Here is a 24,887-nt window from a genome sequence, read left to right as displayed (position 1 = left end):
TGCTATTGCAAAACAGCTGGATGGGATTTCAGTAATAATCCTACTACACATTTTGATCAGTCTTCATCAAATTTGAGTGTCTTATATAAAGTTATTATGTAGGCCTATTTTATTTTCAAAACAATTTGCCTGTAACAGAAACAGGCCATTTTATCAATTCTTCTTCATGCTTAGTCGAAACTTCTAAAGTATTTTTCTTTTGTAAGATGCCAAAGTTGGAGGTGGCATGGCACTGTGATAAATAAAACAAACTGTAGCTGGTCAGTGAAAGGATGCAGGTTTGAACCCAACAGAAGGCGATATAAGGGCCATCATCATTTTCCGTTCATTTAGTGTATAGTACTTGTCTATAATCGCTGCATTTAGATTTTTATTTTGTTTTTGTTTTTGATTACCTTTTACCATTCAGAACAAGTATGCTAATTGAATACCAGCTATTTGACTGTTTAATATTTGTTTTTTTAATTCAGTGATTAAATAAACACACACACTACAATGATTTTTAATGTATTTTTTCTCTCTAAATAAAGATGTGAATCCATATGTATAATTATCTGTAAGTTGCTATACTGTTCAGAACCAATTTCCATTTTGGACATTAGAATAACTGTTACAAATATTTAAGTTTTTTTTATTCAGGTCTGAACGGGTTAAATGAATTATTTTAGGGACTCCATAATATCTGTGTACTTGTCAGCAGTTGTGCTTCAGGGCTTCCCTCTCTTTTGCTGTTTTATCTTTTGCGATTGTCTGGCTGGCACGTAGCCTATCCGTGTGTTAAACGCTGAACTGAACCTACAAAGGCTTTTTGGCTCTATTAGGGAAAATTAACTTGTTCGTTTGATTTGATTGACATGCTGAGCCGGATAAATGGCAGTTTATTTTGGCATTCATCTGTCCACATCAGTATAAAGTGCCATGGGATTGTATTTCTTGGCATGTCAATCATAGAATGGGAAATTAACACAAGGACAGGAAACCTGTCCAAAATCGTAATATCAGCAGATGCTGTGGTGTGAAACGTGACTCATATAGAATAACATCGGACTCAATTTAATTAAGCTTTGACCCACATTGTGGAAATAGATTTTTTTTTCTCCATGGCGCTCATTGTAGGAGAACGGATATTTGTGACGTTAGAAAAGTAGAGATTGCACTCTACTTCGCCAGCGGAACATGTGATTCATGCTTTCATTCATTTGGTAACAATTATAATCCCCTATTTCATTTCTAATCCACAGGAATCAAACGAATCAAATATAGCCTACACGTGCTTACACAAGCCCATACTGTGTTGCCAAGTCATTGTAAAAGCCACATCAAATACTACATCCAAAGACGCATGTTTACAGTAATTAACTGGCTTAGCCTAGCAAGAGTAAGTATAAGTATAAGAAATCAATAAATCAATTGCAGACTCATATGATATAATTTCTTGGTATTTAAAACCAATAGGTAAGCCTATTTGAAGCCTATTTGATTTTTCTTTTGTCAGGTGCTTACAGGGAAGACAGAGTGTTATTGACTGCTATTGTTAGAAATGATTGGAAGCCCCCGAGACAGAGAGTGGAAGACCAGATAGTTGTCAGAGAAAGAGCAGAGATAAGAGTGTTAGAGAGATTGCAACCTTTCTTAAGGGGAAGATAAGAACAGTTTAGTGGGATCATGATACGATTAACGAAACATGTTGCATGGATGCTGTAAAATGTCTGTAATCCAAATTCAATACATTTTTATCAACAATTAATACGGCTAATTAATAAAAAACAAAAACATGTAAGTGCTTCATAAAATATTAATAATTTTACATGCAGTGTAAATTTACCACTCTGACTTTTCAATTAGCAATTAAATAAATTGACATTAATTGTTGTTTCCATGTTTTATGGGGACTATCCACAGGGGTCTTTTATACTGTACAAATTGTATATTCCATCCTAACCCTAACCCTACCCCTTAACCTACCCATCACATAAATCTTTCAACATTTTTACATTTTCAAAAAACATCACTTAGTATGATATATGAGCTGTTTTACTCATGGGGACCAAAACAATGTCCCCATAACAGGGTTTACCAAGACCACACACACATGCATTAACATGTAAAGCTTAGATTTAGGTGCAAATCTTAAGCTGATGAGTACTTGTCTTGAACACTTAGTAGCCTTGAAATATAATGTCATTTGACAAATAAAGCTTATGTCAGTTTTTATTCCTTTTGAAAGGACACTTTTTTTGTGCTGATTAATCACACGGCACGTTTAAACATGGCTCTTCCCTCACCTGTTTTCATGAAGTGAGGACTGGCTCACTTAAAGGTGCTACTTTTATGATGGAGTCACACCTGGATTTTGTCCAGCAGCCCGGAGGCAAACCTAGCAGAGCAGGATAAAACATGCTGGACAACACTTTACTGTGGACCCCCCCGGCCACTCTGCTCCTGCCGTGCTCGCTTCACATCTGAAGAAATGCACAGAAAAACACACACAAGACGAACAATTACCATAAAGTCCCTGTTTGAGATTCAGAATGATCGAAGCAGCCACCACAACTGCTGGACATATGGCTGTCCTCTAGTGCCAGATGAACGAGTGACAGCGTGTGATGGGGGAGGAGTGCTGTGCCGCTGCCTGTGTGATTGCAGTGCTCACCCATAATCTGGGATGTCTCTCTCAAATCATTGTACGTGTAGCGGGCAATCGGAGCCTTGTTTTTAGGTCAGAGGAGGATGTGTGTGGTGTGTGTAGTCACGGAGAGCTTTTACTGTATGCAACCCACAGGCTTTAGCACACAGCTCAGGTTTACACTAGAGTGGTTTTTGTAGTATTTGTACAATTGGTGCTGCTATTCATAAGCACACTTTTACTTATGTTGGGTGAAGACAGTTGTGTGCAGTGAAGACATGGAGTGTGGTTCTAGCTGGATGGGGATGGTTTTGATATTTTTTTTTACAACTGTTTCAGTGTTCTTAATCCAATGAAAGCAAAGAAATACAACTTGTTTTGTTGGTCATTTGTCATATACTACATGGGATTTGGGGTCAGTAAGATTTTTTTCAAATGTTATTGAAACAAGTGTCATGCTCACCAAGACTGTGTTTATTTAATCAAAAATTCAGTAAAAACTGTAATATTGTAAAATATTATTATATTAATATAGGCTATTTAAAAATATAATTTATTCCTGTTATGGCAAAGCTGAATTTTCAGCAGCCATTACTCCAGACTTCAGTGTCTCACAACCCTTCAGAAATCATTATGCCGATTTGCTGCTAAAGGAACATTTGTTAATATTTTCCGTAACCGTGACATTTTTTGAGGATACTTTGATAATTAGAAAGTTGAAAAGAACAGCATTTATTTGAAATAGGTTTTTTTTGTGTTAAATGCCTTTACTTCCACTCGAACAATTCCTTATTGAATAAAAGATTTCATTAAAAAAAATAATTTCACTTTCGGAAATCAACTAATGGACCCCCCTCCCACACACACACACACACACACACACACACACACACAATCTGTACTGTGTATAATTATTTTGTATATATAAATACACCCACGTGCATGTATATATTTAAGAAAACTGTGTTATTTCTATATAAAATATTTATATTTATATATAACATAAATTATATATAAATTTATATACAGTATATACATGCAAATATTTCTTAAATATATACAAGCATGTGTGTGTATTTATATATACAAAATAATTATACACAGTACACACATTTATTATGTAAACACAAACTTTTATTTTGGATGCGATTAATCGTTTGACAGCCCTAATATATATATTTGTTTATTTTTTTGGTAGATTGGATAAATGCACTAGCAGCTGTAAGCTTAATTTCTGCTTGAGGTGTTGGCAGTGTTTTCCCTCTGGTGTTCTCACCAATAAGCCTGATATAATTTGTTTGTCACAAATTATATTTGTATTGGCTGACTCCTTTTTTCCCTTCCGTTTTATACTCTTTGCTATTTTGTGGCTTGGGTTTATGCACACACAACATTGATTCATTCACTTCACTGTTGCTGTTTATTTTGCTGTGGTTGTTTATTATTGTGTCATTTTGATGTGCGGTGGGAAGTGATGAAGCCTTGTAGGCTACTGTAAGTGAATTGTGGGAAGAGTTTGCCCTCTCTAATAAGCGTAGCCAAGAAATTAGTGCAGATGATCCCAATGATATCCTTTCTGAAGACTTTCCAAAGTCTAAAAGGAATTCATTCACAGATGTAGTGTTTATAGTTCTCAGTGGATTGAAATGGATTTACAGTGGTAGGTCACAACTGGTCGTGTGCTACTGAGTTAGAGGGAAAGAACCAAAGACCCCAACAGTAGCCTACTTCCGTTTCATTGCGACTTTAAGCTCTGTCCAGTGGGGAAATGTGTGGGACTGGCTTCAAAAAGACAACCTGGGAGATTTGAGATTTGAAAGCGGTTTTTACACTCTACATGGAAAGAAGTACGCTAGGTATTCTTGCTTGGTTACTAATACGTACATGTTTGTACTGGTCCTCAAAAGTTTTTGGACCAAACTTCATGAGGAAGGAAATGTTTTGCTTTGAAACACTGTAAAAAAGTGTTCAGTTGACTTAACTTTAAAAAAAAGTGAGGAAACCCATGTAAATAAATTTCATCCGTAATGAAAAAAAAAAGAAGTCCCTTCATGATGGGGGTTCTTATTGCAATTCAAACGTTTAAAAAAAACCTTAATCTAAAGCATTAAAAAAGCATTGTCTAAACCTTAGTATTTTCAAAATATTTTTTAGGGCCACATGTATCAATCTGTTAGTTGTTATTCAAAATCCACATTCAATAAACATGGATTCTAGGAATCAGAGCTAATGTGAATCCATTAGGCCGTAAAGCTGAACAAGGTAACTGTCCCATCTTGACTCGTTAAGCTTTTACAGGCGTATAACGTGTTTCAAGGGAGAGTTAAAGTAAGAGTGCACTCTACTGTAAGAAACATCCTCTCAGTTTGTGTCTGCATGTCTGACCCCTCTGCACATTTAGGTAAAACTTTTCTGTCCTCATGTGTGCCCTACTAACCATATTCGAACCTTAAAGGTACAATATGTACGAATTTTGTATCAAAATATCCAAAAACCAGTTGCACAGTGTTATATATTTCTTTCAACTGTGTGCTTACATTATCCTAAATCTTTCCAAGAATTAGTAAATTCAGAGAAATTCACAATTTTAAATAGTGCCCGTCCCTTGTAATTTGTCGCCTGTCAATGACGTAATGTCCGCGTTATCCCTGGTTTCCGCTTGTACTGCCATAGTAACAGGGCCTGAAGTTAACTTGTTTGACCACCAGCCACTGTGACTTTTTACCAGCCTTTTTTTTTTTTGCCTCATAAAGGCGAAAAACAGGAATTACACAAACATTGTTATTTAACTTGTAAGAATAAACATTTAAGTGCTGTCAAGTTATTAACAATAAATATGATCAATATAAGTAATAATAACTCTTATAATATAATTTTTACCATCTTTTTATTAATTGATTTCAATTCAATTGATCAAATTTTAAATTTTTAGTCCCGATTACAAAATGATTTGACTTCGCTTTCTCTGAGCCATACACACGACAGTCACTGCAGTGTTCTGTACTCACGAACCTTGCCATTGTCTCATACAGCAAACTAGTCTCATACAGCAAACAAACTAACACATAGAATAACATTATAACTTTCAACATACTCAAATGCAGTTTAGTGTAATAGTGTAGACCAAGTGAAACAGAGCTGCGTTACCTCTCAAGTTTAATTCGTCAAATAAACTGATCCATATGAGTTGCACTTGCGTGTAGTTCGTCTGAATTAAATGTCCTTGATATCCGCGGGACTCGCGTGTAGCGCTGATATCTGTCTCTCATTAGCAATCGCGCCCTGCGATTAAAAAACTTTATTGTAAGATGTTAGCGAACCCTAGTGGCTAAAAAAAATTACATATTGTAGCTTTAAGTGTTTAAGAGAAAACTTAAGTCACCTCAGTTCAGCTGAATTTTTTTATCCACTTCTAGAAAAGATGGATGGAGTGGACGAGGATTAGCAGCACGAGGAACATCATAGAGGGAATCATTAATCACATCCATGAGCTGAAATACCATCATATCACTGCTGATTTGTCTGTTTTTTTGGTAACATGTTTGCATCCCCCCCCCCCCCCCCCGTGCTTACAGGCCCTCTTTTAGCTCGAAAAGGGTTACATGGGGCATTCAATCTGTCAGTGTCCTCTTTCTTTCTGTTCTGACCATTGTTAGCGATAATAAGCTGAGAGCCTGGTAAATTCCAGGAAGTTGGTGATGTGTGTTTCGGTTCTGTCACGTCCTGCTGTGCTCAAGTGTTAGTGTTTGTATACACGGCTGCATCTGTAACCCCCTGTAGAGCTCAGGTGCTCTCTCGCACACATAGATGAATACACACACAAACACACAATACCTGGAGCAGTGCTTCCAATAAAGATCACAAGTTTTTCACTCAGGGCCTGAATCCCAAAGCATGTGTAGGAAAACATTTGTTTCAAAAGTCATGTTACATTTATTATGTTACTCCCAAATATGTAATAATTTATGTTACATTGTTGCTTTTTATGGAAAGTAGTTAATTAATTTTGCATGACTTTTCTCACCGACAGCTGATTTGTGATCTCTCTTCCAGAACAGTAGATTCAGATTAAACGGTATACGTATTGCTTTTTGACACAATAATAATAAAAATAAACTAAGTATTAGACATTATAGAAAAGATTATTATCAATAAAACACAATATGCATAATAAATAGTTCACTAATAATAAATATTGTTACTGGTATTATATTTATGCAAGATGTTTTTATTAATAATATTTATTAAGTTGTTTTATTATCTAAACTGTCAAAGTGTTTCATATTTGTTTTGGTCTGTCTAATTCTTAAAGCTACACTGTGTAATTTTTTAATTGATTCTTAGCAAAAAACGTCTCGGTTACGTATATAACCCTTGTTCCCTGAGTACAGGGAACGGAGACGTGTCGTCGGGGAGTTCCCTGACGAATTGGGATCACGCTAGGGAGACCAAATGCCTACGAGAGAATTAAAACGAGCCAATGAAAATTGGCATGCAGGAATGCATTCCGCAGCCCGCCTACCAGCGCGGGTATAAAAGGCGGAAGCAACGCATGCATAGTGCTTTTCGCTGAGGAGCCGAACGGTGTCCAGTCCTCCGCGAAGGTACAGCAACATGGCGAAGGGACGACACGTCTCCGTTCCCTGTACTCAGGGAACGAGGGTTACATACGTAACCGAGACGTTCCCTTTCGTCCTGGGAACTCCGACGTGTCGTCGGGGAGTTCCCTGACGAATTGGGATCCCTAATAAAACGTCATGGTGCTGGCCCCTTCCAGCGCCCAGCTAAGCTACCCTGCAGCAGTTTCTTGACTAAGTTGCGGGAGCTAGCTAGGAATCACACTGCTGTTCCACAAGACCCGCTCAGTGGATATTGGATAACACTGGGAAAACGTGCCCTAACCCCAAAAAAAGGGGAAGGGAACGCTGCGGAAGCCCCAGCCTGCCCGAGGAAGGCCTGGAATACACATATGTACTAGCCCAGTGGGATAGTGAAACATATGACAGTCCCTGAGGTGGTCCCATCCGAGGAAGTGGGAGCGAACTCAACAGGGACGACAGAAAGAGTCTGTCAAGGGGAAGACACGGCTGAACTGCACGTGGCATCATGGGTCACAGTAGAGACCACTATAGAACACCCAGTCTACTAGCAACTCCACTAGAGGTAGTAGACCTGGCGCTGGCGGTCCGCTACGCCAGGCACCGGAGGGGTGATAGAGGAACTCACGAGGCTCACCAGTGTTGGCGCCAACGAAGCAAAAAACGCACGTACCTGGCCGAAGCGCAGGGTGGCGTAGCAAGCCGACACAACCTATTCCCTCGCACCACTGGCCGTAGCGAGCACTCGGGAGGAAACAGGTTCCACACGCAGGCTATAAAACCTAGCGAACGTGTTAGATGTCGCCCAGCCCGCAGCTCTACAGATGTCTGTCAGCGAGGTGCCTTGAGCCAAAGCCCAGGAAGCGGCAACACCTCTAGTGGAGTGAGCACGCATCCTGGGAGGACAAGGCTCACCCAGAGACTCATACGCTCGGGTGATAGCATCCACTAACCAGTGAGCCAACCTCTGCTTGGAGACAGCCTTCCCCTTCTGCTGGCCTCCATAACAAACAAAGAGCTGATCTGAGGTCCTAAGCTTTGCGTTCTGTCAACATAACCCATAGGGCGCGGACGGGACAGAGAAAAGCTAGGGCTGGGTCTGCCTCCTCCTGGGGCAGCGCTTGCAGGTTCACTACCTGATCCGCGAAGGGGGTGGTAGGAACCTTGGGCACATATCCAAGCCGGGGTCTCAATACAACGTGAAAAAGGCCGGCCCGAACTCTAGGCACGATTCGTCGACCGAAAAAGCTTGCAGATCCCCGACCCTCTTGAAAGAGGCCAATGCCAACAGGAGCGCTGTCTTATTGGACAGGATATTAAGCTCCACTGTTGACAAAGGCTCAAAGGAGGACTTTGAAGAGCTCTGAGCACCAGAGCTAGGTCCCAAGAGGGTACAGGGTACAAAACGCGAGGTGAATTTAACCTCCTAGCACCCTTAAGGAATCTGATGATCAGGTCGTGCTTCCCCATAGATTTACCCTCTACTGCATCGTGATCTGCGGCTATTGCAGCAACATACACTTTGAGGGTGGAGGGAGACATCCTTCGCTCCAACCCATCTTGCAGGAAGGAAAGCACGACTCAGATCGGGCAAGTTCGGGGGTCCTCCTGACGGGAGGAACACCAAGCGACGAACAGGTTCCACTTCAACGCATAGAGGCGCCTCGTAGAGGGGGCTCTAGCGGAAGTGATGGTGTCTACCACTGCCTGTGGCAGACCACCTAAAACCTCCGCGTCCCGTCCAGGGACCAGACATGGAGTTTCCAGAGGTCTGGACGCGGGTGCCATAGAGTGCCCCGTCTCTGAGAGAGGAGGTCCTTCCTCAGAGGAATCGGCGAAGCGGGGGATGTCGCGAGGAGCATGAGTTCCGTGAACCAAGTCCTGGTGGGCCAATACGGCACCACTAGAAGGACCTGCTCCTCGTCCTCCCTGACCTTGCACAGAGTCTGTGCAAGGCGGCTCACTGGGGGAAACGCATACTTGCGCCGGTCCCAGGGCCAGCTGAGAGCCAGGGTGTCCGTGCCGAGGGTCCCCTTGGTCAGGGAGTAAAACCACTGGCAATGGGTCGTGTCTGGAGAGGCAAACAGGTCTACCTGTGCGGCTCCGAAGACACTCCAAATCAGCTGGACCGCCTGGGGATGGAGTCGCCATTCTCCTGGCAGGGGAGGCTGCCATGAAAGCTCGTCTGCCACACGGTTGAGCGCCCCTAGAACATGAATGGCACAAAGCGACCTCAGATGCTTCTGACTCCATAGGAGGATGTGGGAGGCGAGTCGCAACATACGACGGGAGTGTAGACCACCGTGATGGTTGATGTACGCAATGGTCGCAGTGCTGTCCGTACGGACCAGTACGTGCTTGTGTCTGAGAAACCCCTTGAGGCGACACAAGGCTAGGCGTACTGCTTGCAACTCCAGGCAGTTGATGTGCCAATGCTGCTGGGGTCCCGTCCACAGACCCGAGACTGCATGCCCTTGTACGTGGCGCCCCACCCCATGGCAGAAGCATCTGTGAAAACCACAGCATGCCTGGACACCTGGACTAAGGGCACTCCGGCCCGAAGAAACGCAGGATCTAACCATGGGGAGAAGGTTTGGCGGCAGTGCGGGGTCACTTTGACCCGGAACGTGCCGCTCTGCCACGCCCACCTCGGGACTCGATCGTGACGTCAGCGCTGAAGCGGTCTCATATGTAACAGGCCGAGCGGCGTTACTGCGGCTGCCATATACCCCAGGAGCCTCTGAAATTGTTTCAGTGGAACCGCTGTCCTGCCTCAAAAGGACCTGAGGCAGGTGAGCACTGACTGGACGCGTTCCTCCGTGAGGCGCGCAGTCCGAGTGACCGAGTCCAGCTCCATACCAAGACAAGATATCCTCTGCACGGGGCAGAGTTTGCTCTTGTCCCAGTTGACCTGAAGCCCCAACTGGCTGAGGTGCCGAAACACCATGTCCCTGTGATCGCATTGCGAACCCCTAGTTCTCTCATGGGAACAATGGCCACCTCCGCGACTTTCGTGAAGACGCGGGGCGACAGGGCCAGCCCGAAGGGAAGGACCTTGTACTGACACGCTCGGCCCTCGAAAGCAAACCGTAGAACCGGTCTGTGTCGAGGAAGAATCGAGACATGAAAGTACGCATCCTTCAGGTCGATCGCTGCAAACCAATCCTGGGGACGGATGCATTCGAAAATGCGCTTCTGCGTGAGTATTTTGAACGGGAGTTTGTGCAGGGACCGATTCAAAACTCGCAGGTCCAGGATTGGCCGTAACCCACCGCTTTTCTTGGGTACAATGAAGTAGGGGCAGCAAACCCAGACCTCATCTCGGCAGGAGGGACCGGCTCGACCTCGTCCTTCGCCAGCAGGACGTCGATCTCTTTCCGCAAGACAGGCGCATCCACTGAGTGGATGCCGCTGAACTTGCATAGCCGAACCGGATGGTGCGGATGAGCCATTGGGACGGACTCAGAAGCGCTAGCCAGGCTTCTAGAGACCGCCCCAACGTGCCCAACCGAACCACCGGCGTACCCGCGGAGGAGAAGCGAGGTGGAAGACAGGGACCTTGCTCTGGCGGCGTTGTAGCGAGCGTTCTGCTGCGGGCTGCCCGGTGGCGAAGGGAGGGGGAGAGACGAGGAACGAGGCCCTGACTCCTCGTGTCCTGGTCTCTGCGCCTCCGGGCCAAGCTGCAGACCGGAGCGACGCAGCCGAGGCTGCGTCACTGCTATCCGCGAGCTGGGGAGAGGGGAGCGGGAGTGTCGCCGTTCGGGGTTTTAAGGCGCTTCTGGACCACCAGTGTGGACATCGTCTGCCCGAGGGCCAGCACTGTGACTAATTACGGTCAGTCACAAGCGCAGCTCCACCCCGAGTCAGAACTACCCACGTGCACTGAATGTGCAGGGGTAGTGAGAGAGGAAAAACTTCTGCAGATTTAGGCATGTTTGGCTTGCCATATTGGCACCAAAATGCTTCCATTTTTCACACTCACCCAGACACTTTAGAATAGCCCAGGAAGTGTAGCTGTCAAGTCTGAATCTTCAGCATGAGAACATACTATTATAGTAGGAACGCAGCATCATTTTCAGAGTATAACAGCCCTCTCTCCGATGTAGCGATCGACATCTGTCCTCCCCTGGAGCCCCGAATGAAATGCTTGGTCCCCCATGAGAAGGACCAGAATCCCATCCGAAAGCCTCGACGGCACACGGCACGCTGAGCGGCTCAAGCCTTTACGTGAAAGGGGAGACGAACAACGTGCCGACGTGGTCATGCACTCATGAGAGAACATGAACCACCCACGAACGCAGTCTCAACACACTGATTAGGCATGTGAAACGGTGATCGTGGCCGTCACCAGGCATGCAAGACAGTGAACGTGGCCATCATTTCGATGACACACGGCGCGCTGGGCGCTCAAGCCTTCAGGCAAGGCGAACAACGTGCCAACGTGGTCATGCTCTCATAAGAAAGCATAAACCACCCACGAACACAGTCTCAGCATGTTTGCGATGCGCTAGAGGAGTGGGAAGCTCGTGAGGGTCTTTCACCTGACGAGACATTCCGCACTGTAACCCCCTGTAATCACAAAATGCTCATTAGCCAAAGTAGTCCTCTCCTTTTTAGAAAAGGAACTAGATTGGGAAACAAGCAAAAGGGACTCAACCTCGTAGAGGTACACGAGTCTCGACCACGCATCTAGAGAGCCGAATGACGCGCGCTGGGTTGCCGTGACAACCCGCGATGTCAGCCAGCGCTCGACGGCACACGGCACGCTGAGCGGCTCAAGCCTTTACGTGAAAGGGGAGACGAACAACGTGCCGACGTGGTCATGCACTCCTGAGAGGACATGAACCACCCACGAACATAGTCTCACACACCGATTAGGCATGTGAAACAATGAACGTGGCCGTCAAATGAGGACAGGAAACGATCGCATCCAGAAACACACGAGTGAAACGTCATCCTGAAAAGGACGCGATCTTCACTCGTGTTGCTCTTTCAGGAAGAAAGTACTCTCTCTATTGTGCTGAAGCACACAGGGACCCAACGCGGCAGCACAGCGGGGAAACTGCAAGCCCGCTGTGCGCACTCAACCGTTTACCAGCTGTGAGAACAGCTTTTGAAATAACAGCGTGTAAACGCAGCCGGCAGACAGGAATCGCGCGGTCGCTGAAACGCCGTCTCACCAACACAGAGAGATCCCGTCCCGAAACAGCAGACTCGTTGAGCGTAAGATATACAATCTTAAAGTTCATTCACTCAGAGAGGACACAACCGGTCGGCTCCGAAGCAAAAAAAGAACTATGCATTCGTTGCTTCCGCCTTTTATACCCGCGCTGGTAGGCGGGCTGCGGAATGCATTCCTGCATGCCAATTTTCATTGGCTCGTTTTAATTCTCTCGTAGGCATTTGGTCTCCCTAGCGTGATCCCAATTCGTCAGGGAACTCCCCGACGACACGTCGGAGTTCCCAGGACGAAAGGGAACACTCTGTTCTTTCAAAATTATATGTGCTCATTAATGTGTAATTACTCCTACCAACTAATCAAGTATTCTCATAAGCGTAGAATCTGCCATTTATAATACATACGGGTGAGCTGCTCGAATGGCGGAAGCCATTTTGCGCCTCCATCTTGAAAATACATTAGCCAAAGAGGGACATACCTGGAAATTCAAGCTTCGCCTTTCACGTTTTTACACTCAGTGGCACCATGACGAATGCGAGGGGGAGATTACTCGCGACTGCCGGCAGATTTTAAATAATACAGCCACTGTAGGAGTTAAAACGCCCTCAGAATGGGAGGGGCTAGAAAGAAATATTCAGTTGGTAGTCATATACATTTTCACCGCTAGATGGGAGAAAATCCTACACAATGTAGCTTTAAGCTACACACTTCTCACTTCTGAATTGCTGTTATTCAAAAAGCTGAATGATTAACCAAACAAAACTTGACCTGCACTATTCTTTATAGATGCTCAACAAGTACTGCCATTTATCGGTAGACCCGATTTTAAGGAATTAATTTGGAATATGTGTATATATATTTGTACTGAACAACTGTTTGTTTCCCTAACAAGACTATGCTTTTTTTGCATCCCACATTGCTTGCAGTGTATAAGTCTACAGCTTTGTTGATATATAATGGAAACAATCCAGTTGTTGTGTTTTGCTGGCTTGTAGAGCTTAGGCTTAGGTGGAGTTAAGTCCGTATGAAACGGAAGTTGTGATAGTCTTTGCTTCCCCGTTGTGGTGAATGTCCAGGAAAACAGCTTCTCGAATAAGAAAAAAATGTAAGGGCGGGACTTGACTTTGTTGGTCTGAAATTGATTGGATTGTTGTTAGTCTCGCAATGCCAGACCTTCAGACTTACGGCTAAAATCGCAGGGATCGCCCAAGAGGACATTTGACTGACATGTAACGCCAATCACAGTTTGTTTTATTCCGTGTCATGTTTAGGGGTGTGAAAATATAATGTCGATGTCCCTACAATAACAGACCTGCGTGCATCTAATAAATTATTCATTCAAGGACATTGTGCAAGTTTTCTGCAACAATGGAGCCACGGACTTCACATACTTTTGAAAATCCAGCGTTTAGTTGATAATGGTAAGCGGTCATTGTCACAGTTGTAAACACAACGCTTTCTTCTTCCACGAGGGGTTTTGGCGTCACATAATTTGTTTCCAGGCGGACCAATGATAAAGGACGCGACGCACACGTCTCCTGGACATCCTGTAGAATTCAACCAATGAGAGCGCAACTACAAAACTCCTGAAGTGTTTTTAGAAAAGTGTACCATTTGCATCAGGTGTTCAGCCAACAGTCCGTGGGTGTGATGTGCTATTGCTGTGATGTGAGTTGTCCCACCCTTGCTCCAGTAAATACGTCATTAGAGAAAAGATGTTGCAGGAGGGAGAAGTTATTTGTGCACGGATGAATCATTTATAATAAATACTGCAATATTCAATTAAAAAATAAGAGTATTTGATTTCATGGTTTAAGTGTGAAATAATGAAATTTAATAAAAATAAGAGTTTTTAAAAAGTAATTTAGGTGTAAAGGTGTAACGTCAACATGTAATTCATAACTGCGAATCATTGTTGCTGAAAACCTAAACAAATCTCAAATTTCAATTTCACAAAAGATGTTTTCTGTTATCCAGGCACCCCATATTTCATGGCCAAATGTGTTTACCACTTTCAAGGATTAAATGAGCATGTCAACTTGTGAAAGTTAATTAAAGAACTCTAGAGTCAGGTTCTTTGACCCATACAGTTTTTTAACGGTCTGCTCCACATCGGTAAGATCAGCGTGATAATTTCTCCTGTTATGTTATTAATGCTGTTTTTGAGCAATTAGCAGCTTGCTGCGTTTAAGCCGTAACTTCCTTACCGCTACATATGAAATTAATAAATGAAGTGTGTGTCTCTGGTGTGGTGTGAGTGGAGCTAACGGAGCAGTACGTGTGAGTTTGTGAGCATGGCAAGCGTGTGTGTGTTGGGCTAATGGATAGGTGGCAGTGTGATGACTGAAAGGAGTTATGTGTGTGTGCGTGTGTTGCTGCTAGAGGTTAGAGTCAGTGACCCGAAAAGCAGTCAACATGAAAGGCACTGAAATCACTCATGCCTGCTGTGGGCATCGCAAAACATGTTCTTTAAAAGGCACAACACGCGGAACGCATAACCCGATGTGTTTGTGCGGAGATGCTTCTCGGATGCACACTTGTTTACTTGTCCTCAGGACCCCTTTTTCAGTCTTTTGGGTTGTATTCCCCCACCTCTTCCATCTGTTTCTGTCTGCCTCTTTCTCTGTTTTACCTCTTTGTGACCCCCTTCTCCCTCACATTCGTTCTTTTGCACAGACATATTTTGGTTGGGGTGTACTCATTCTTTGTGACATATTTGTCTGTGTGCATCACTCTCAGTCTGTGGCCCCCTGCTGTTGGAGGAAGTTAATGTGTACACACACACACACACACACACACACACACACACACACACACACACACACACACACACACACACACACACACACACACACACACACACACACACACACACACACACACACACATACATACACACACACACACACACACACACACACACACACACACACACACACTTGTAGAGGAGCTCTGCCAATAGTGTTTTTCATCAACACTATCACACAAGCAAGCAGTTTAATTCAGATAATATTCAAGGCTTATTTGCATGATTCAACAGTACATGTTTTGTTAGTTTAAAAAAATATAATGAATTGAATTGTCTGCCTTTTATTTACTTTACTGCTATCTTATCAGAAGAACGAAAACATTCATTGGTCACCTAAAATGAAAATAGTCATCATTTATTCTTATAATGAATTTATATAACTTATGCATTCTATGCCCTTATGACTTTTTTTTTTCTGCAGATAATTGAACGAATATCCGATTGTGGGAAATCAATACAATGGTTGTATATCATGACTAATTTTACAACTCATGGTGAAACAAAGCGACAGATATTTTCTTCTGTATTGTGATGTACATCAGAGTGTATTATTAGTGTATTATTTAAAAAAACATGTAGGACATGGATTTGATTCTATCCATCAGTTGTTGATTGGATGGAGGCAGATGTGAAAGAAAGGGGCAGGGTTTAAGCAGATTAATGATTGGAAAAGTCAGGCAAACATCACCAGAGAGAAGTTTGTATTTTGTCTAAAAGGTAAAAAAATAGGGATGCACAATATTTTGGCCGATATTCGATATGCCAATATTTTCAAACTAATTTTGTCCGATACCGATATATACAAATTTTTCGCCTGATATATTTACACTTTAATTTTACTGAAGAGAAATTCAAGTCTCTCTCCTGTACTGATTCTACCATAAATGTATCATTTTACAAATGTAGACAGACATTCAGCCCTGAAAAACAGGTAAATTATTTCACTTGGAGAATAAATGATATGCCAGTGCCACCTTTTATTTTTAAGTTTAGACTTCGAAACTTCACTCCTTAGGAGTAAAATAAATACAAATACATGTTCCACATTTTTTTTTTACATCTTTTCCTACTGGAACAGGTCTACCAAATGCTCCCCCAACATAGTGGTTAACATGACATTGTACTGAAACTTGCAGAAAACACTTCAAGTGCACAAAACAAGCAGCTGTAGTCCAGACCTCCACTTCAGTCCTGAGGACCCACTTTAAAGTATAATCAAACTTAAAACCAAGCTCCACATATTATCTTGTGAGCCACAGACAGTCCTGTAACAACTCAGTGACAAACAAGTGACAAACAATGTGCTCTCTGTATTGCAAAAAATAAAATAAAAATACAAGGACATCTTAACCTTTACTTGAACTTGAGTCGTGCAAACCTTTTTGGTCCAACTAACTAGGGTGACAACTTCGGCTGACTGGTAGGCTTGTTCAGCTATTTTTTTAAATACCAGAGGTAGGTTTTTCTTCACAAAAATTAGCATCTCTGCTTTTTCACCGTCCATTCGATTTCTCTTTTCATCTATCACATCAGAGGCAATGGTAAAAAGCCGTTCACTGTCAACGCTTGTGCAGGGCGCACACAGGTACTTGTGTGCAGCAGGAGCGAGGGCAGGGAAACGGGCCTGGTTGCATTTCCAGTACTCCAATGGACTGTGGTTCCTGGGAATTGTGGGTTCGGCCAGGTATGAGATGACCTATGAAGTAACAGAATACCAAAATATCACTTACGGATTTTTTACTTTTTTTACTTTATGCTTTAGGCATTAACAGAGCACTAACGTTTATTTCCAGAAATCAAATGATTTATAAGTTGCACGTTTATTATTACTACTGTACACATAGCAAATTATGATAAATAGGCGATTATCTATAATTATTATGACATTGCAGAATAATAATAGCGAAATTCGCATTATTAATTAGGATGCTTTCGGCCCAAAAGTGAAATATTCTAAAAATAATTATAACCGACATTTGTGCATGTTTGATGCTTACCTGTGACGCTGACGCGGTCTTGTCTTGCTCCTCAAACATGACATTCTCCTCCAGAATTTCGTCATACATATCCAGTAGTGATCCTGTTCGTGTCCTCTTCTCTGGGGGATCCTCTGTGCTGGCATCTGCACTGCCGCTCATGTCATCCAAAACTTTGAGCAACAGGTCTCGAGCACTCCTCTTTTTTTTCCTCGTCAAAGTACCGGACTTTTTAGCGGACATCAAGAATGGTTGCAACAGAATAAAGTGCCTCACAATGCACACCATTGAAGCAATGATTGACGGCTTCCAGCAGGGTAGTTTTGGTAGTCTGCACTCCTCTGTCCGTGTCACTCGGCCGGCCAAGCAGTCGTGTCAGTGCCACAACCGCGGGGATCACATCAGCAGCAGAGGCCTCTGCAGAACTTATATCTCTGGTCAGCTGCTCAAAAGAGGCGAGAAGTGTGATCATATTTTCTATAATTCCCCACTGATTTGCCGTCAAAGTTGCAGGAAGCTCGAAATCAGCGGCATAAGCACCTAGTGCCCTCTTCTGCTCGACCAAGCTTCGCATCATATAAAATGTCGAATTCCATCTGGTAGCGATATCTTGTTGAAGTCGTTTTACCGACATTCCGAGCTCTTTCTGTACATCCTCCATGTCAACTGTATGCCAGCTGGGAGTGTTTGAAATGTCCAATTATTCTCCTTCCCACGGCCACAACATCCGTCATTTATCGCCAGTTGCAGTGTGTGTGCCATGCACGATAGACTTGCCACACCAAACTCCATTATAGCTATATACAGCTCAGGACCTCGAAAGACCATAAATAAAGATTCAAAGAACTAAAGGACAATAGCTTTATTTTTTATTTTTACTCTTGTTATTTTGTTTCTCTGTCATTTAGGAAGTGGTTGTGTATATGATAAAGAAGGAGTGCGAGTGAAAGAGGAAGCTTATTTTTCACAGGCTGTGTAATGAGAGTGACCCAAAATTAAAGTCAGAAATAGGTCATATATTCCTGTAGTTGATGCATTACCTGTGAATCTCAAAGACTGTGGATGATGTTATTCTCTGCATAGATCTTCTCCTTCTCTTTTTCCTCCCCTTTCCTCCGCTAGTAGCTATAATAGAGATGCATGACCATGAGATACTAGGTTTTTTTAATGGTTTCTGTCATAGGTCAGAGACACATTACCGGACCCATTTACAAAGATGGCCCAATACTGAGAAATGCCAGAGAGAACATAATTCCTGTTCTCTTGATCTACATGCCTCTCATCACCGACCTGTCTTCTGATTAGGGATGCTCCGATCGATCGGCCGCAGATTGGTATTGGCCAATAATCACATTACATGACTCAATCGGTAGTCACTAAATTTGGCCGATCTCATGAACCGATCACAATTTAATGAAGCATTAGTAAACCGTGGTAAATTGCACATCTTGATCTTGAGAAAATCCTCACGGAGTGACATGACATGCTGCTTGGCTAAAGCTATAGGACATCCGGAATCTGATCGAATCGCGATCATGACACCGTGCTTTCCAACGTCATTTGAAAGTGAGTTTGAAACTAGATCTCGGGTATGGTGGGTATAGAGTAGAGATGGGCACTTTCGAAACATTGCTTCATGAAGCTTTGAACCCTACAAGATTGTTTCGAATTCGTTTTTCAGAGCTTGTATTAAACTGCAAAAGTCATTGATTTCAGTAAAGGAGGCTTCGCTACGTCATAACGGTTTTGAAATTTCAATAGTTCACTGTTGGAGGGAGATCTCGGTGAACCCATCAATCATGCAAATTCGTTAAATTTGTTGATGTTTGACATTTGTATATGAGACATTGAGACATTTGTATAATTATAAGAAATAACAGTCATTAATAGTCTCTTTTTGGCCTGTTTAGTTAAGCCATCCATAGAACAAACAAAACCAGCACTGAAAATTGATAAAAGAACACATATTATAAAGCCACTTAATATTTAATGGTATTAGATGATTAGTTAATTGCATTTGATAGATTATACTTTCAATGAAACATTTGCATTCGGTTTGTAAAAGTAATAACATTTTTCTTTTTGTTTTGACCAGCAGCGGGTGGTGTTTTGAACGCTTCGAAACAGTGAATCATTTTGCGAAGCAATTGGTATCATTCGAATATTTGAAAACTTTGTTTCTCCCATCATTTGGGTAGGGGCGATATGTAGAGATCATCCGGACACTGTTTTACGACTGGAGCACGCTTTGATTGGTTTGATCGCTTAGATTGACAGGTCTTGATTTACCATGCACTATAGAATATGAGCGCACAGCTGAAAGTGCTGGAAGATCATGACTCATCAACCAGGACCTTATTACTTGTTACTTATTATATGTAATTATAAATATTTTTAGGCTTTGTGGCGTTTCACATGTAAGTAGTTCAGTAAAACACTTTTTTAGACTTTTTTTTTTTTACTTTGTTTTTAGACTTTAGACTACTACAGTTCCAAATGTCATAACTTTTGATTGCTTTGAGATATCAACACCAAATGTGTCCCAGATGCAGTTGACATGATTGTGAACAAGCCCAGACTTTATTTTATGACCTGTCATATATACTCTAATAGTCATCATGTCAAGCACCAATAATAACAAAAGAAATCATTAAATTGCATAATTTGTCTGGGGTTTTCTTAGCAGTGTTGTAATATAAGATCCTCTAAACATGATACATCTATTTTCTACACAGTTTGAAAGGTTTTCTATCAAATGAGACCATATAGCCTACTTGATGAAACCTTGTTTTTTGTTGTTGTTGTTGTTTTTTTTTTTTTTTTTTTTTTTTTTTGAAGTTTTAAGCCATTACTTTAAAGTATGCCACTGTAGATGTGAAATCATTAAAACAGCCTTCAGGGTATAAGGAGTGACAGTCAACAGAGCTTGCATATGACTTATATAATGCTTGAATGATTCAATTTAATTCAAACACGTTATTTATCCCCAAGGGGCAATTTATGAGTTCACGTAGAGTAACATAAAAAAATATACAGAAGAAGCATCATACATTAAATAAAAAAACAATGTGCACAATAACAATGTATTGATGTGAATGTTTAAAACAAGAAAAAAACTATTTCATTTTAAGGTATATTATCAGAAAACTATTTTTATTATTATTATTACGCTATACTAGCTTTATTATCTAAGGCCAAGTTCTTTTCTCCATTTGAAGGCATTGCATTTGACAGAACCATTGTTCTAAATAGTTTTTAATCTCTTTTCCAACACACACACAACATTTTTATTTTATTTTACAATGCATAATTGCGTGTGTGTGTGTGTGTGTCAGCGTTCGTCCATCTAGCTGCATGCAAGAGGGATAAGGAGAGACCAGGGAAATAAATGTATGAGAGAGAGTGACGTACTTGTGCCATAAGCCTTGTAATGTGCTTTGGGGACAAAGCTGCATGAATAGATGGGCAGTATAATACAGCAAATCACTGGCAGGCTTCCATTACCATCTCAGAAAAAATGTTTATCTATATCTGTCTATCTGTCTTTTTTTATCATTCTGTCTGTCATTATTTTTTTTATCATATTGTCACTATGTCTGACTGTCTGTCGTTCTTTTTTTATCATTCTGTCTGTCTGGACAGATAGACCTGCATCTGTCTGACTGTCTATGCATAGATAGTATAGATTGACACATGGGTATATTTCTGTCTGTCCATCATTCTATCTGTCTGTCTGTGTGTCTATTTATCTATCTGTCTATCACAGTTTTAAGTCCTTTTAAAGTCACACGAATCCATCTGTTCCAATTCAGTAATTTTAGCATTACTGACATATACTGTAAACACTTCACACCTTGATCACATGCTCACTGTTCAATAGGATGAGTCACATTGATGTTTTACACAAGGACGCACACACACGTACACACACGTAAAATATACAAATGTATTCAGTCTAGGGTTTGCCAGTCAGGATCCATATGGGTAAACATGCTGTTAAAATGCATGGGAACATCACATATTATTTTAGAATCAGCTCTAACATGGTATAGATTGACACCTTCCTCAGAGAGCAAGTCTCAGAGTCAGCAGTTCTGTACTGTCCCACTTTGTGTGAAATAACTTAACATTGCATTCAAGGTACACATGCTATCAGTTCTGGCTTTGCCTGGAAATTGAGCACATGACCTTGAACCCATGGCATTGTTAGCGCCATGCTCTATGATTTAGCTACAGGAAGGCCAATTAAATGTAGAATGCAAAAAATGACAAATGTGTAAACCTAATGAAATATTAGCTATATACAATGCATTCATGTCGGAATGATGGTATTTACAAGTTAAATGCACTTCAGTATCATCACAAAGTCCGAATTATACACCAAAAGCTTCTTGTCTTTGTCAGGAAGAGGAAATGAGAAAGAAATATGACAGATTTAAGCAGATTATATATGATCTCTTAAGGTCAACTGAGGCTAAATACATCTGCTTACTAAAGCAAAGAGTAACAGAAATGTAGGAATCATCCTGCTGGCCAATCAAACGAGGCATGGCTAGATCACATGTACGTGCTGTGAGCATAGAATATTTGATAATGTCACAAAGAAGAATGAACTGTTTCCGCATACACGCATGCGTGCATGTGTTTGTTCCTTCTGTTTTCTCCATCTTGTTTTTTCCCATATTCTATTGGACACTAATTTATTCTACATTTCTGCCTATGAGAAATCCCATCCGCAGAAGCACTGAATCAATTAAATTATTTTGCCCTGAGAATAAGATTTGCACAGTGGCTGAATGGTTTCTGCACCTCCTGTAATGATTTCAGAAACTTAAAGGGAGTTGCTATAATTTTTCCAGCCGACTAAGGGTTCAGTCGCAATGTCCAATGGATCTTTCTGTGTGGGGAATAGAGTGGCTATCTGGTCATTTCTCTTCCTGGAAGATGATGAGTTGTTTTTCATTCCTCCCAAATAAAACCTATAGCAGTAGTATATTATATTATGCAAGACTTTTTGATAAACTATACACCATACTGCTGATACTGACAAAAAATATGATTTTTAAGAGGCAGATAGTTTATTTAATGGTGGGTAAAATATCTTGCCTTTTTGATTTTTTTTAGCAGCTGCTGTGCTGACTGGAAATGTTAATGGAATCTGGATATGTATACTAATGGCTTTTTAAGAGACTTTGTCCACGTTGTTAAAAAACATCATATAAGTGGTTTGTTATAAAGTGCTTCCTATATGGAGTGCACTTGAAAAGCTAGCAGGCAGAAATAGGATTAATCCAATCTTTGTCAAGAATATGCGTGGCCAGTAATTGCAAATTGAAGCTCAAGCCTTGGTAATTGGTTTTATGAAGCGGGGGAATGAAAGAGGAAAAGCAAGAAATCATCTGCATATATTGATAAGCCATATAAGACATAACGAACACCTGGATTCATGTGTCTGTGTATCACGAGTTAATCCTATTTTAGAGAAGCAAAGATGTACAGCTTTAGTGGGATACAAGGTTTAGCTAGTTAAGATACTTGTATGATGTAAGACACTCTTGACTAAAAAGCATCTTTCTACATTGAGCAATCTTCAAAAATCTGTGTTGTCTGACTAATTGCATTTTTTTCTAAGCAACACTTTCCCCCTGTATACTTAGTTTGGCTTAGGATAGTAGCTCTTGAATGGTTTGGATGGTGTCATCAGTCATTTAGTGTTGTTATAACGTACTGTAATTTCTCCTCAACTTCAGAGTAATTGAGAGCATTTATGGATCAAAAACATTTCCAATTTTTAATTCCCTTATTTTTCAGTAACAGCCCCTTTGAAAAACATTGCATTACATTGTGAAAGTCTCACAAAACAATCTGTGCCGAATAAGAATGAGTAATTGCATTTTTGCAGCTCACTTCCAGTAGATAGTCTATTTGGACTGTGGATGAAGTTTTACAATCACAAGCTCTTTTATCTCAAAACATTAAGGAACATTACATTGTACATGAACCATGATATGATCCTATTAAAGTGCAGGATTTTATACTTTTCTGTTAAATCTGATTTTGGGTAATATACATTAAATAGTAGGTGTAGAGTTAATGTGAGATCATTTTGAAAATGTTCTTTAGCACAACTGTCTTTCACCTATAGTCAGGAAATAAAGGTTTTACATCCTTATTCTTCAGAAACATAAATTCTTATTAGAGCAATAATAAATGAATAAATAAATACAAATTTAAATTGCATCTTTACATTTTGCAATTGCAACTGTTTCTTATTGCAAATATATACCTCACAGTGTGACTGACTTTATTTCTTATTTTAAACTTCTATATGGGAGAGACATTGGATTGTTTTGAAAGTCATTTCCTAAAACATGGTTAACAATTCAACACTGAAAAACCCCAAACTAATATCCTGGGAGTAGAGAGCATATAACTTTATAGCATTTTTTCTATTTACTGTACAGTAATGGTTTAAGAGAAGCACAATTTTAGCACAAAGGTCCTTCTAACTCTATTACAAAAGTCTTGTCATAAGTCATCCATGAGGATGTCAGAACAGACACGAACAAACACCCAGATAGTGCTTTCAATATACATTTGAGTCTAAGCTCAAATGTACATTGGACAGTCTGACATTGAGTGGGCCTTGAAATCTCACCTATTATACAAAACACTGCATCGTCTATTGAGTGGAAATGTATGGAGTTTCAAGAAGCCTTTTTGAGCTTGAGTCATGAAATATAGAGGAGGATATAGAACCATAGCAAAACATGTTCATTACAGATCTTATTACGTCTTTAACACCACAGTCCACTATCTCCAAAGAAATTTGCCAATCGTGTTTCAGATGACTCGAAATATTGAATATTTTATTACAGATTTTTTTTCAGCACCTGTGGTTGGCAAAATAATAATTCTGTAAAAAATACATTAAAAATTGTAACATATTTACAAAATAACCTGTAGATTTTACAGTATAAAACTGTCATTTACAAACAAGAAAATTGCTATTTAAACCGGTAAATCTAACAACGCACACTGCTACGAAAATCTATTTTGTACCTTTATGAATGTTTATTACATTATTTTAGTGTGTTTTGTGTTTGAGTCAACGACTTTGTGCACCTTCTCTATACTAGTGAATAATAGTACAGCCCTTTTAAAAATGGCTACACTACAAAAAAAAAAAAGTGTAATTTTGACTAAAATATTGCAAAACCGGTACAGGGAAACCTGTGTAAGATCTAACTGTTGATTTAACTGATGTCATTTTTACAGTAAAATACTGTTAAAATAGTTTTTACTAGTAACTAAAAAAAAACAGACAAGGCAAATTAAAATATAATTTACAGTGAAAAACTATAAACTGGCATTCCCAGAATTGACACTTCACATTTGAAAGTATTTAGTTTAAATAAATGTGTTTCTTAATATTATGTGTTATCAGTTATGGACACTTGGGTTTCATGTTACAACTTCTGTTGTTTAAACATATACTGACAACAACCACCATAATAATGCAGGTGGTAAAAGAGGAAGGCTCATGAAGAATCATAAAGTTCATCACAAGCAGCCTTTCCACATACTAAATTATATTAGGGTATTCTCAACCTGAATTATGTTTGAATAAGAATCTTCCTGGCAGGAATATCGCTGCCAGGTTGTTGGTGTTGGTCTCTGCAGTCACCCTTGCATCTCT

At 41.0% G+C, this 24,887-nt stretch overlaps 1 protein-coding gene across 2 annotated transcripts in view; it reads left to right on the top strand.

Annotated features, from left to right (window-relative positions):
• The window catches only part of mtnr1aa (melatonin receptor 1A a), a 48,488-nt gene that overhangs the window by 1,213 nt on the left and 22,388 nt on the right, over window positions 1–24,887 (top strand). The gene's annotated exons all lie outside the window — the stretch shown is intronic.

The sequence above is a fragment of the Phoxinus phoxinus genome (assembly GCF_949152265.1).
Source record: "Phoxinus phoxinus genome assembly, chromosome: 6".
In the NCBI taxonomy this organism is placed as follows: domain Eukaryota; kingdom Metazoa; phylum Chordata; class Actinopteri; order Cypriniformes; family Leuciscidae; genus Phoxinus; species Phoxinus phoxinus.
This window is presented reverse-complemented; position numbering and strand designations above follow the sequence as displayed.